This window comes from Amblyomma mixtum, chromosome 4, assembly GCF_055824585.1.
Source record: "Amblyomma mixtum isolate Tamu chromosome 4, ASM5582458v1, whole genome shotgun sequence".
In the NCBI taxonomy this organism is placed as follows: domain Eukaryota; kingdom Metazoa; phylum Arthropoda; class Arachnida; order Ixodida; family Ixodidae; genus Amblyomma; species Amblyomma mixtum.
Window position 1 is genome coordinate 39723422 of NC_143015.1, and position 13127 is coordinate 39736548.

The following is a 13127-nucleotide window of genomic DNA, read 5'->3' on the forward strand; positions in this document are numbered from 1 at the left end:
ACCAATAGCTGATAGCAAATTGGGTTAACAGATTCTTGTTAATATTTTCGGGCATGAAAGAGACTCTGTAGGCTCTACTTCAAGAGCAGATAAGTTAAGCTTGGTGAGTTTCAAAGACGGCACTAATTGCCATATAGGGTGTTTAAGCACTTGTACAGAAAGATTGTTGACTGAGTTTGGTGGCAGAGGATTAGAAAACTACTACGTAAATATGTAAGAAACCGTAACAGGGTGTAAACAGGATTATAAACGCCGGTTCGAAGAGGTAGAGGATGAGTACTAGAATAATTGAAAAAAATATGCGGACTCTCGGCCTCCATAAAAAAATCGCTAAATGGAAGTTTCCAGAAAATGGTTGTAGCGCCTAAACAGACAACACACTAAAGCTAGACGGGCCATGCACCAACTAGCCCCACATCGAGTATTACTCGATAAATGCAAGTCAAGAAAGAATTCTGCAATGATAATTCGAGAGAAAGCGTTCAGTTGTTTGAAGAGAGATAGTTTGTCTTATACCATAGCCACACGGCCGCTTTGAAGGCCTATTGAGTTGCGAGTACTGGAAATCAATCGCTGCCGAACTCAAAGAAGCTGAACAACTGCTGCACGGCAAACTTGATTGCAGTCAAAGCTTTCATCTTCTCACAACCAAGGTTTTATGGCGCGACCGTCAACGCCAATAATTTTGCACTCTTCTAAGCAAGCAGGTTGCAGGCATGCAAGAAAGTCCATTGCAAAGGTTAAAAACCAAAAGGTTATTTGTTACAGTAGAATTATTCACTCTTGAAATTGATATTGCTTTTCCTGGCAAGCCGTCGATCAGCATTGATGCGCTGTTGAGGAAGCTGGTGTGGTTTAAATTTGTCTCGTTGGTAGCAATCGCATTATGCTTGTCCAAGTGTTTTTTATACCTCCCTGTCTTATGTTTTACCAAAAAAAGGAGTATATTTTGATGTTTCAAAATTTTCAGAGATGATACTGCAGTGATTTTATTTCTCAGTGCCTTGCTCCGAAGAGCAATACGCAGCTTTCAGGGCAACACAACTCATTTGGTGCACAAGGTCCGAGACCAGTACTTGTGCACCACCGAGGACCCCCGCGGGCCGGCGTACAATTAGGCAGGCTTTGAGAACGTTGAGGTGGATCAACCGTTCCAGCTCCATGACCTCAGGGTGGCCCTAGCAAAATTGAAATGTGACACCGCTCCGCCTTGGGAAAAAATTAATCAAATTGTTAGCCAACCTCCTTGACCCAGCTTACCCCTCTCTATTGAATTACATTAACCCAATCTGGCTTGGGCAAGTGCCACTCCCCATCGACTGGAAGACTGCCCTGGTCACTTTCATCCCTAAAGTTGGCAAGGCAATCAACACGGACGACCTCCGCCCAATCTCTCTGGCTTCCTGTGTGGGCAAACTCTTGGAGACGAAGGTACGCGACAGGTTTCCAGAGTTAATGGAATCCAAAGACCTTTTGCCGACACTATGTTCAGCTCTCGCCCACACAGATCTGCACAGGATGTCCTGCTACAACTCAGTCGGGCTGTCCTCGACCCCGTCGAATGCCCTTACAAAGAAAAGTTCGTACTCGTCTTGGATTTGAAGGGAGCATCCGACAACGTTACCCACGAGATCATTCTCATCCACCTCTATCGAACTAACTGCGGCATAAACGCCTTTCAATACATTCGGCAATCTTTGACCGGCAGACAATCTCACATTCGAATCCAGGATAAGGAACATTGCCCTTTTCATTTAGGAACCGAGGGTACACCACAGGGCGCGGTGCTCTCTACCCTGTTATTCAATCTGGCTATGATGCACTTACAGGCCCAGGTGGGCGCTGTCGCCGGTGTGCAGTATGCGCTGTATGCCGATGACATCACCCAGCGAACCACGCAGGGTTCGCTCGGATATACTGAGGCCAACCTGTGGGAGGCGGCGACCATAGTGAACCGTTATGCCCGCCGCTGCGGCCGTCAGTGCTCGACCCAACACTCTGAGTTTGTTCACATACGCCCCTCACCAAAGTGCACAGCCAAAATCTCATTGTCTCTTGAGACAGGTCCAGTCCCTGAAAATACCGATCTCCGGGTACTGGGGCTCTTTGTACATCAAGAAGGCGGTCCGAAACAACATTGGTCATACTCCGTCAGGTGGGGGACCAGGTGGGCAGCTTGGTGTGCCGGGTTTCTAACAAGCACGGGGAGTTACGATGTAAGGACGCCTTGCGGCTGGCACATATATACGCAACCAGACGAATTCTATATTCGACTCCATACCTCCACCTGCGGAAGCAAGACAAGGATTCACACGAAGTCATCCTGCTCAAAATTAATAAGCGGGCTCAGGAACTCCCCGCGAACACCTCCAACAAGCGCCTGCTGGGGCTGGGCATGGGCTGGGCATTTTGGAAGCTCCGGGCAGCCCACTTGACCAACCATTACACACATCTCACGGAGACATCGTCGGGTCGCCGTCTCTTTGCCCGACTACACATCCAACAGACCACCTTCATGGAAAAGCGCGGACGTATTCCTTCCCAGTGTAGGTGCGCCCTACACGTGCGCCCTCTTCCCGCGAACATCAACCGTGAGGACCATAATGGCCGACAGAAGCCTTGGCCCGCCACTATGGATCGAAGCTCGGCGTATTGTACGTCGATGCCTCCGGCCCCCACCATGGGGGATGGTACACAGGCGCAGTCGTCCACCAATCCAAAACAATGAACTGCCTTACTTGCCAAGCCCATGACATAACACACGCGGAGGAGGTCGCCATTGCGTTGGCTGCATCTGATCTAACTTGGAAAAAATTACTTCCGAATCGCTAGGGGCCTGTCAGAACGACGAGCAGGGCTGGGTACCGTACAAAGCTTACCTAATTCTCCAAAACAGCGTCTACACCGGGAACCCACCTCAGCGATGTCTCGTTTGGGCTCCTGCTCGCATGGGCCTTGAGGGAAATGCAGCTGACGTCGCCGTCCACCCGCTCTCTCACCGGGCATTCCTCTCCGGCCGCAACGATCAGGAACTCGAATTCACTCCAGCTTTCTCCTTCAAAGACATTGTTTTACTTTATCAATCTGGCTATGGTCTTTAACTCCGCCCGTGTAAAGGTCTCTCAAAGGCGGAGGAGCGGGTTCTGCTTCGCCTGTGTACTAATACTTAGCTGTGCCCGGTAGCTCTCAAACACTTCGACCCTTCTTTCTCGGGCAGCTGTCCGCGCTGTGCGGAGAAGTCTTCGGACATCTACCACATGTTGTGGGCCTGCCCCTCCAACCTTGCTATTCCCCCTCACCCGAACCCGACCCGGGAGGCAATCCTGCCCGACTCCTCTGACCTGCAGGCCCAAGGGGACTTGGCCGCACGAGCCAGGGCTGCGGCCGACGCCACTGCGGTCACGAACTAGCGACGTCCACCTATACTTGTAAGGGCTGGCCTCCTCTGGTTCAGCTCATGCACAACCTCTTCAAGTATATCCATATATAAATGTTTTCCACCACCACCAGAGAGCAGCACGGGCTCATTATAGGGCGGCCATCAGAGCTCATCCCCACCCCCCTCCCCTCCCACCCCTCGTGTTTGCAGAGAAAATTTCCGTGGGTTACTTAGGTAAGGCTGGTGTTGGAAAGAATTAGTGCATCATATTTTGGCTTCAGGGTACTATGAGGTGATTTGGGGCGGGTCTTCTACTAAGGAATCTACATTGGACCCTTCGGCGACCATGTGGGCTAGCCGCTTTAGAAACCACATACGTCCCATTGCAATTTTGTAGCGGCTAAGTGAGAAGAAAAGCTAGTGTTCGACCTCAGGAGCTGTCAACATCTCAGAAAAATAGGACCGATGAGGATGTTCCGTGGGCCACTGACATCAAGAAATGCAGGCCGAATGTTGCAACCCAATAAGGGCCACCTGCATCGGCCCGAAGGGAGACGTATTGGGGCTTATCAGGGCTGCCCACTGGAAGCCGGATTCGGCCTGTGTTGCAAACCCCTCATTGTTCCCAACGGGGATCACATGGGCCTACTACATTGGACCTACAGGGCACTTTGCTTCATTGCCCAGTTTGTGATAGATGGTAATCTAAACGTGTTGAGGCGGAATGACTTGAAACGCAGTTCCACTGTAACACTGTCAGCAACCATATCTTACCGACAGTGCCGCCGCGGACACGGCCCCTGAAGAAATACTGTCTTTAGGTATAGAGTTAGGGTGATTCTATTTGACTGCATCAAAAGAGACCACCAACACCTAATCGGTACCCACTGCGTTTTCAAGTCCGCACCTCAGCCTCCAAGTCAGCGCACTCAACAGCTACTTCTGCCTCACTGTGATTTTGACTTCTTGTTGGAGGAGTCGACAGTGGCTCTGAGTGCGCTTGATAAAATGGACTGGCAGCCGTGTGCGCAAAGGATTGGGGAGATGCAGCCAAAGCTAATGTAAGTGCGGCACAAAAAGGATCAGTTGAGGCTGGACACTAATTGGACGTCTGAGATGCCACCCACACGATATGAACGCGGACAGATTCTGTGCTATGCGATTCATGGGACTCGCCATTGTTTTCCACTGCCACAACTATCGTTTGCGGAAAGGTGCAATAAAAAACAGTTGCATGCCGCGCTGCCAAACTTGCGTAGCCAGACGATCTATTCTTTACAGCTGCAAATGCCTCTCGTCTTTAGCTCCCGCGCTTGCTAATTAACTATAGCTCTTGAACAACTTCAGCCCGCGCTGATTATTCAGAGTGGCTGGCTGAGTGATCGCCAGCATGGAAACTGCACTTATCCTACCCTGAAGAACAACCAGCAGGTTTGTGGCTCTCTCCGCACGTACAGCAACGAGGTCTCGGTTTATAAGTATTGGCAGTATGGCTACAGCTCCAGCTGATCAGCGAGAAGATCAATGGACACAGTTTGCCTTTAACTGGGAAAGTCGGCCCCGCCAACGTAGCTATAACTAATTCTCGGTGGGTATCTTCGTCCTGTCGGCTTAGCTACTAGATGGGTGAATGGCGATTCAAAGTAAGTTTCTTTAGCGCCTCAGATGCGCTCAGATGTGGGTGTACAGCGCGGTCTCGCTGTTTTGAGCGCGCCAGAGGAGGAGGCATAAATGCGCTCACCGGGTGATTGGCGAAGGAGGTGCACATGAGTAAGCCTACCACACATGCCTGGTCTGGTGCTCTGCAAACCATGCCGCCATTGGCGAACCAGAGTCCCTCAATACTTTTACTGGTCATGAAACTTCGCCGTCACGCTATGGGAGAGCTTTGTGCGCTGCCAGCGGCGGCCGCAGTGCGGCGCTGCGCGCAGCCGAGGGGCATCGCGGCGGCGACCGAAGGCGGCAGCTGCTGTCAGTGCGGAATAGCGTGTCATGTGTGCTCGCAGTTTTCGGCTTCTCCCTGTGCTGTGTCTCATGAGAATGTGCCCTGCGTGTGCCTGAAAGTCAGGTCAGGATGCCGCGTACTTGTTGCATATCTGGATGCCGCTCTGGGTACAGGGGAAATGAAGAAAAAGTCTCGATGTTCTGCCTGCCCAGTGACAGTGACCGGCGGCTAAAATGGAAGCGCGCCATACCACGCCAAGAAACTTCTGGGTTCAGTTTTGACTCCCCGCATGTGCGTGTCTGTGAAAAGCACTTCGATGCGAGTGACATTGTGCGTGCAGATCAATGGGTAGTTGATGGCGTGGTGGTGACGTCGCAGCGCGATGTGCCAAAACTTTCGCCGGATGCCGTGCCGAGGATTTTCGAAGGCCTCCCTGCGTATTTGTCAAAGCCGAAAAAGCGCACAACTCACTCGCCTCGGCAGCTCAAGGTTACCAAGCGTAGCCGGGAGCCGTCAGCTAATCTGGAGAGCTCTGGCCCTGCAGCGACGATGTGCTCGAGGTCGACGGGCGCAGATGCAACGGAGACTGGCGCAGGTAATGAAAGTAGGCATGCGTGTGCCTTGTTACTTGCGTGCTGATTGCATGTACGGCGCACGGGAGATCTATGAGTGATATTTTCCCCTCTTTCTTTGCATTCTAGATCATCTTGCTGGCTACGTGGTCTAGAAGTTTGCAACGATGGCTTGCTCGTGCTGTGTCCAACCCTTAAAAAATTCAACTCGGAAGCCAAATGATTTGACAGCAACAAGATCAAAAGGCTATCTGCAGGTGCCTTGAGACCGCTTTCTTGGCCTTTTAAAAATAGTAGAAGGCTATGTGGAGGAGTAGACAGTAGAGAAAATTGCATGCCCTAATCTCTACATGAATATTATTGAAAGCATATTGCATGACAGTAGAATTCCCTCTGCTAGTGTGGGCTGTCCATCACATTTCGTGGCAACCACTCCAGAAGTTATTCATTTTTTTCTGAGATGCCGGCTGCATTTCTTCACCAGAGAAAAAAACGAAGTCCAGGGAATCATCGCGTCGGTCTTGTCTGGCAAGTGAAGGGAAGGAGTTCAGTTAAACGTTGTTAAACGGTTCCGAGTTATGTAGCTCTGTCATGCCTCTGCAAAATGAAAAGATTTGTGTGATTTTTCGCTTTAAAAGTTGTTGTCCTGTTCTCAAATAAAACTATTGTCCCCACTTTCTTCATCTTTGACGTTGGAAACGGTTTTGACTTAGTTTACTGTATTAATGATGGTCTCGGCCATGAAGAAAAATTACTTGATTGTATTGATAAATTATCAATAACAGTTGCAGTAAAAACGAATAAAAGCTGAATGAAAACTACAATATACTGTATGAGCAACCTTAAAGTCAGATGTGGCACGAAGGCAGTGGCAGTAAAAAAAAAGTAAGAAATTCATATGAAACAGCACTCGGTCTTCATTGCTTATTCCGGAATTCGCATCAGTGCTTCATTCATACTGATTGTAGTTATGAAAAGAATAAATTGAATAAAAGGGAAAATAAATAAATAAAGCGTCTATATAGGAAATAGTGAGGCGTGGTCGCGAATTACAACCATTGCACTTTGTGGGAGGAATTAAGGCTGGTCCGAGTCTTTAAAGTGCCCTGGATCGGCTGCTGAAATTTGCACTAAATGCGTTAGGAAAAAAAAAACATGTTTTATCAACATTGTGTGTTGCATAGCATAAATAACATGCTATAATTGCCATCGAAATTCTCGTTCTAAAGCTAGATGTCATACTAAGTCCCCTTAATCATCGTATATATATATATATATATATATATATATATATATATATATATAAGGGATAACAAAATCTTCAAGGCAACTGATTAAAAATATAATAAGTTGGGGAAGTCACATTGAAAAACTTAACAGATTTATTCAACGTTTCGACCAGGGACTGGTCTTTTTCAAGAATGATCATACAGTGCATGGAAGGGTCTTCTTATAGCAGTGAACATGGCACACACAGGGCTTGAAGCCCTGTGTGTGCCATGTTCACTGCTATAAGAAGACCCTTCCATGCACTGTATGATCATTCTTGAAAAAGACCAGTCCCTGGTCGAAACGTTGAATAAATCTGTTAAGTTTTTCAATGTGACTTCCCCAACTTATTATATATATATATATATATATATATATATATATATATATATATATATATATATATATATATATATGGGAAGGGGATGAGGGGCTCGTTATAAATATGAAAGAAGCTAACAGCCACAGAAACCAAGGGGCACAGGGGATATTTAATTAGTTTATTTATTTTGTGGTGTTGATCAATTTTAGAATATTACTGAACATGTTATCGCTTAAAGCTAATTGATTAGAAAAGCAGAAGAAAAAACAACCACTGCCGCCGGTGGGATCCGAACCCACGACCTCCGAATTGCGCGTCCGGTGCTCTACCTCTGAGCTACGGCGACGGCTGTCAAATCTTCTTCTTTCGGGGGTATTTATGTTTATAAGTAACCTAACCTTGAGAGTGTTCATCAGCGCCACCCACGTTCATAAGCGGCGGACGTAGAACGTCCTGAGTTACCGCAGGTAGTGACGTGGAACGTCATCGAACGGAGGGGTTGGAAGCTGCGTGAGAACCCTCTTATGCTTCCTATGGAATCAAGGCTGCCAGAACCGAGGCCCTCGCTAAGCAATTAAGCAAACAAGGGAAGGGGATGAGGGGCTCGTTATAAATATGAAAGAAGCCAACAGCCACAGAAACCAAGGGGCACAGGGGATATTTAATTAGTTTATTTATTTTGTGGTGTTGATCAATTTTAGAATATTACTGAACATGTTATCGCTTAAAGCTAATTGATTAGAAAAGCAGAAGAAAAAACAACCACTGCCGCCGGTGGGATCCGAACCCACGACCTCCGAATTGCGCGTCCGGTGCTCTACCTCTGAGCTACGGCGACGGCTGTCAAATCTTCTGCTTTCGGGGGTATTTATGTTTACAAGTAACCTAACCTTGAGAGTGTTCATCAGCGCCACCCACGTTCATAAGCGGCTTCTAATCAATTAGCTTTAAGCGATAACATGTTCAGTAATATTCTAAAATTGATCAACACCACAAAATAAATAAACTAATTAAATATCCCCTGTGCCCCTTGGTTTCTGTGGCTGTTGGCTTCTTTCACATATATATATATATATATATATATATATATATATATATATATATATATATATATACCGTATTTACTGGCATAATCCTCGCACTTTTTTTCGCAGAAAATCGGTGCGAAGTTAGGGGGTGCGATAATTACGCGGGGAAAATTTTTGAACAATGCTTTGGAGTGCTGAAAGCAAATGTAAATAGGCTGTGAACCGGGGTTCTCAAGCCAGCTATTGTAAATTTAACCAAAACTTCAATTGCAAGCAGGACTTACGTTTGTAATAAAACCACAGAGACGACAAACACTAGCTGCAGAAACACTTTATTTGCGAAGGCTGGCCGCCCGCAACATCACCATCACTCAGAGTCCGCGGAGTCCACGTCGACCTTGCCATCGCTATCGCTGGTCGCTGCTTCGTCGGCTTCCTCAGCTTCACCCTCTTCATCTTCGTCCCACACCAAGTGGTCTTCTGTCGCGTTCAGGGCGTTGGAAATGCCAGTTTTCTTGAAACTCTTCACGACCACGTCAGCGCCAATCATGCTCCATGCATCTGCTACCCAGCTGCACAGCAGCTCCACAGATGGCCTCTTTATCTTGCCACCCGGCGTAAGAGCGTGTTGGCCTTCGGCCATCCATTCTGCACACAGCCTCCGAACGTTATCTTTGAACGGCTTGTTCAAAGACACGTCCAGAGGCTGCAGCATCGATGTGAGGCCACCTGGTATTACTGCGATGTCCGTACGCAATTCCGTCAACTTCTCGCGAACAGAGTCCATGAGGTGACCGCGGAAGCTATCAAGAACGAGAAGCGACGGACAAAGAAGTGCTCCCGGTCGCCGTGCCCACACCGTCTTCAACCAGTCGATCATCAATTCTGCCGTCATCCAACCTTTCTCTTGCACCCGCACGTGTATTCCGGAGGGCAGCTTTCCTTTTGGCAGGGTTTTCCGCTTAAAAATCACATATGGTGGCAGCTTCCGCCCGTCCGCAGTCACGCCTAGCATGACCGTGCATCGTTGTTTTTCGGCACCAGTCGTCCTTATGTGCACAGACCGGGCACCTGTCTGCTCCACTGTAGTGCTGCTCGGCATATCAAAATTGAGGGGCGTTTGGTCCGCGTTTCCGATATGGGAGAGCAAGAAGTTTTTTTCCTGCCGAATTCGTATCACGAAGCGATGGAAGTCCACAATCTTGTCTTCATAGGCTGCAGGTAGCCGCTGGCAAAGCGTCGTCCACCTCCTGAGCGAAAGTCCATTGCGCCGCATAAACCGCGTGGCCCACCCGTTACTTGCCCGGAAATCTTGGGCCGAGATGCCTTCTTTCCTTGCAATTACGCGCGCCTGGTTCCGCATCAGCTCTATTGACACGGCGCAACCATCCGCCCGTAGAGCCTTAATGTAGTCCAGGAGTGCAGTTTCAACCCCAGGAAACTTTCCCGTCTTCGGACCACGGAAGGCACGCCGAGTCTTGCTGGTTGCCTTGAGCTTGTCGTGCTGCCGTCTCCAGTAGCGGACACAAAACTCGTTGACTCCGAAGTGTCTGCTGGCAGCGCGGTTGCCGTGCTCCAAAGCGTACTCGACAGCTTTTAGCTTAAAGGCAGCGGTGTAGCTTGCGTATCGCCCCATGGCGAAGCGGCACCGAGAGCACGGTGACAAAAGTAGCACGCACTGAGCGAGGCCTAAGAAAGTATTCGCAAAATGGCAGAACTATGCGCGGAACTCGGGAGAACGTGCGGCGGTACCAGCGGAACAAAACTGACGAAACACCTTCTCGCCTTCTCGCTCTCTTGATTGTTTTTATGTAGCCCAAAGATTCCGCTTTGCTTTGAAGTAATCATTTTCTTTCCTATCTGAGCTGTAGTTGTCTTAGGCTGTAGCTGGGTCATCCGCTCCTTTGTATCTGTTAGTCCTTTTATCATTAGTTTGGTAATGCATATTTTGATAGTGCATGCACTTTTCCTTAGCTCTGTCGAGTGATGTTCGGGATGCGATGATTATGCGAGGAAAAAAAATTCCAATTTTCGATAGGCAATGTGGGGGGTGCGACCATTATGCGAGTGCGAGCATTATGCGAGTAAATACGGTATATATATATATATATATATACATATATATATATATATATATATATATATATATATATATATATATATATATATATATATATATATATATATATATATACGATCGTTTACCCAAATTTCCTTCAAGTAGTGCGAGCACTGCCACCAGACATACGCCTTTCTCCACGCGAGCAGGCAAAGCCAGGGGCGCTTGTGCCCATTGCCGGCGCGTGTATGCGCGCTGCGCCTCGTACCTTGAACGGCGAACGGACGCGCCAGCCCCGCTCCATCTGACCGGCAGGTGATCATCTCTGTATCTGAAATACTAGCTAGCATATACCATGCTAGCGCCTGTCTTATTTGTTTTTTAAATAGGGACTAGTATTTCGCGAGCGAGGCCCGCTGGCTTCCTGCGCAATCGGTTGAGTGAGAATTTGCCGAGTGTTACCGGGTTCGCCGGCTGCCAGTGTGCTGATAAACAGTTTTATTTTTGTCTGCGCCTTCACCTGCTCGGAAACACATCCTTCTCACAGTAGTGTCACTCCGGAGATGTATTTATTAACATTTTTCAGTTCTGTCGTAGGCCGCATAGCGCCAGCGCCGGATTCACGCCGATGCTCCCCGAATGGCGAGGGTGCCCCTAGCGGCCACTCTTGTCCCTGTATCAAACTTTCGTGGGAGTTTCATGACCAGTAAAGTATTGAGGGACTCTGGCCGAACTGCCGGCCGTCAGTGGTCCTCATGTGCTGCGGGGTGGTTCATTTGAGAGCAGCCTGAACCACGTCATGGTAATATAGTGTGATAAAGCTCCCATCTTCAGGGACAAAAACAACCGGGATGCTGCTTACTCCACCATGGAAGAAGCAGTCGAGTAGCAAGTGGTCAGAGGAGAGACAGGCCGACCAGGGGGAGCTCTCCTGGCTAGCAGAACTTCCGGATATCAGCCCAAATTCACACTTTCAGCCACCCTGGAAGGCAAGAACGAGGAAACAAAGCAGAAGATCAAGAGCTAGTGCAGAATCACCTGGCACTTAGCCGCAACACACGGGGCGCCGAGATCGCAGAACAGATCGAGTCGCCACGCGCTGGATCAACCGCGAGACGGGCAACGGTTGAGCTCACTTCTTCTGCGTTTTCCCTCCACCTGGCGGCCACGGCAGACTGGCAGGAGTCCGCTCTTTTTCGGACTTGAGCTTCGTAGAAGACGACGATCAGCGGGCAGTGCCGTTCACCTGCAATCAATTCAATGATTATCATTATAATTGTTGTTTTTAATCCATCATTATTTTCTTGTTTAACATTCTGAGCACCTATCAGTCGCCACCTGTGTCTTGGCCAGTCCCCCACCGTGGGTACGTGCCATTATTTAGAGGACAACAACAACAACAATAACCGGCTGAACTTCCTAAGTCTTTATAAGAGATAGGTAGCGGCGTAGGAGTTTACGGCTGCTGTTCCTTCTCCTCCGAGATTTTTTACCGTTTGGACGATTTCGAGGCGGTAATCCTCACTGAGCTCTCCAACGCTGTCTCGCCTTCCATCCGCGGCCCCTGGACCTGGTGGTGTCACTTCTATGATTGAAATTTTGTTCCAGGAATCTCCCGCCTTCTTACTGGTGCTTATATATTGTTTTGCTCTGTTAAAGAGTCATAGATTCCAAATGAGTGGCGTCTAGCAAAGGTTATCTCTTTGCATCAAGTACTTGAGACATGTGTTACTCACATAAACCATTTTCTTTAACTTCGAATCTCGTAATGTTATTTGTAATTTTGTTGCACGGTCGAATACTGTCCCTAATTTCACAGAATGGGTTGTTGAACCCTTGCCAAGTAGGTTTTAGGCCAGGATGCTCTATATGGTGTGCCCCTAACGGCATGGAGAGCCGCATACAATTAGCTCGTCCCCGAAACGAATACGCAGCGCTTGTGACTCTAGATGTGCCTAAGGCTTATGATAGCGTTGAGCACTGGGCGCTTTTACAAAGATTGGAGGACTTTCGAGATACCTCGCGGCATGAATTTCTGAATTTCTGGATAACAGAGAGTTTTACTGCTTCCCGAACGGCGTTTGCTTAAACATATTTTGACAGGCGAGAGGAGTGCCCCAAGGTGCGGTTCACTCCTGTGTACTTGTCAACATCGTATTATCGACTAATTGTTAGGACACGTACGAAATGTTAGCTAGGTAGAATTCTTCTGTAAGTGATACAAATATAGGTCGCAACAGGCAGCGGGATTGCGGAAATCACCATTGTCTCCAGGTCGAGCGTAGGGGCCAAATCTAACCTACGCTTGTTGGCAGTGCACGTCGTAACAAAAAACAACAGTGACGCGAGCGTTTACACCTTCCTCTTCCGTATTAGTCCGAAAGTGCTAATCAGGACGTTTACAGCGCAGCAAGATCGTCTCTAGTGTGTATTGTGCGTGTATGTGCCTCTACCCCGGCGCGCCCCTGAAAAGAAACGACATCCATATCCCGGACTGGTAGTCGAACCCAAAGTGGCGCGAAGAGATCAGCTTGAAGTTGAAGTTGAAGTTTA

General features: G+C 48.3%; 2 non-coding genes and 1 pseudogene across 2 annotated transcripts; 1 reads left to right on the forward strand and 2 right to left on the reverse strand.

Annotated features, from left to right (window-relative positions):
* The first annotated feature begins 5453 nt into the window (after positions 1-5453).
* Positions 5454-5993, forward strand: LOC149346294 (uncharacterized; annotated as a pseudogene).
* Positions 5994-7761: 1768 nt separating this feature from the next.
* TRNAA-CGC (transfer RNA alanine (anticodon CGC)) lies at positions 7762-7833 on the reverse strand. Its single transcript has one exon. It is a non-coding gene; the product is annotated as a tRNA-Ala (tRNA).
* Positions 7834-8253: 420 nt separating this feature from the next.
* TRNAA-CGC (transfer RNA alanine (anticodon CGC)) lies at positions 8254-8325 on the reverse strand. Its single transcript has one exon. It is a non-coding gene; the product is annotated as a tRNA-Ala (tRNA).
* Between the last annotated feature and the right edge of the window lie 4802 nt (positions 8326-13127).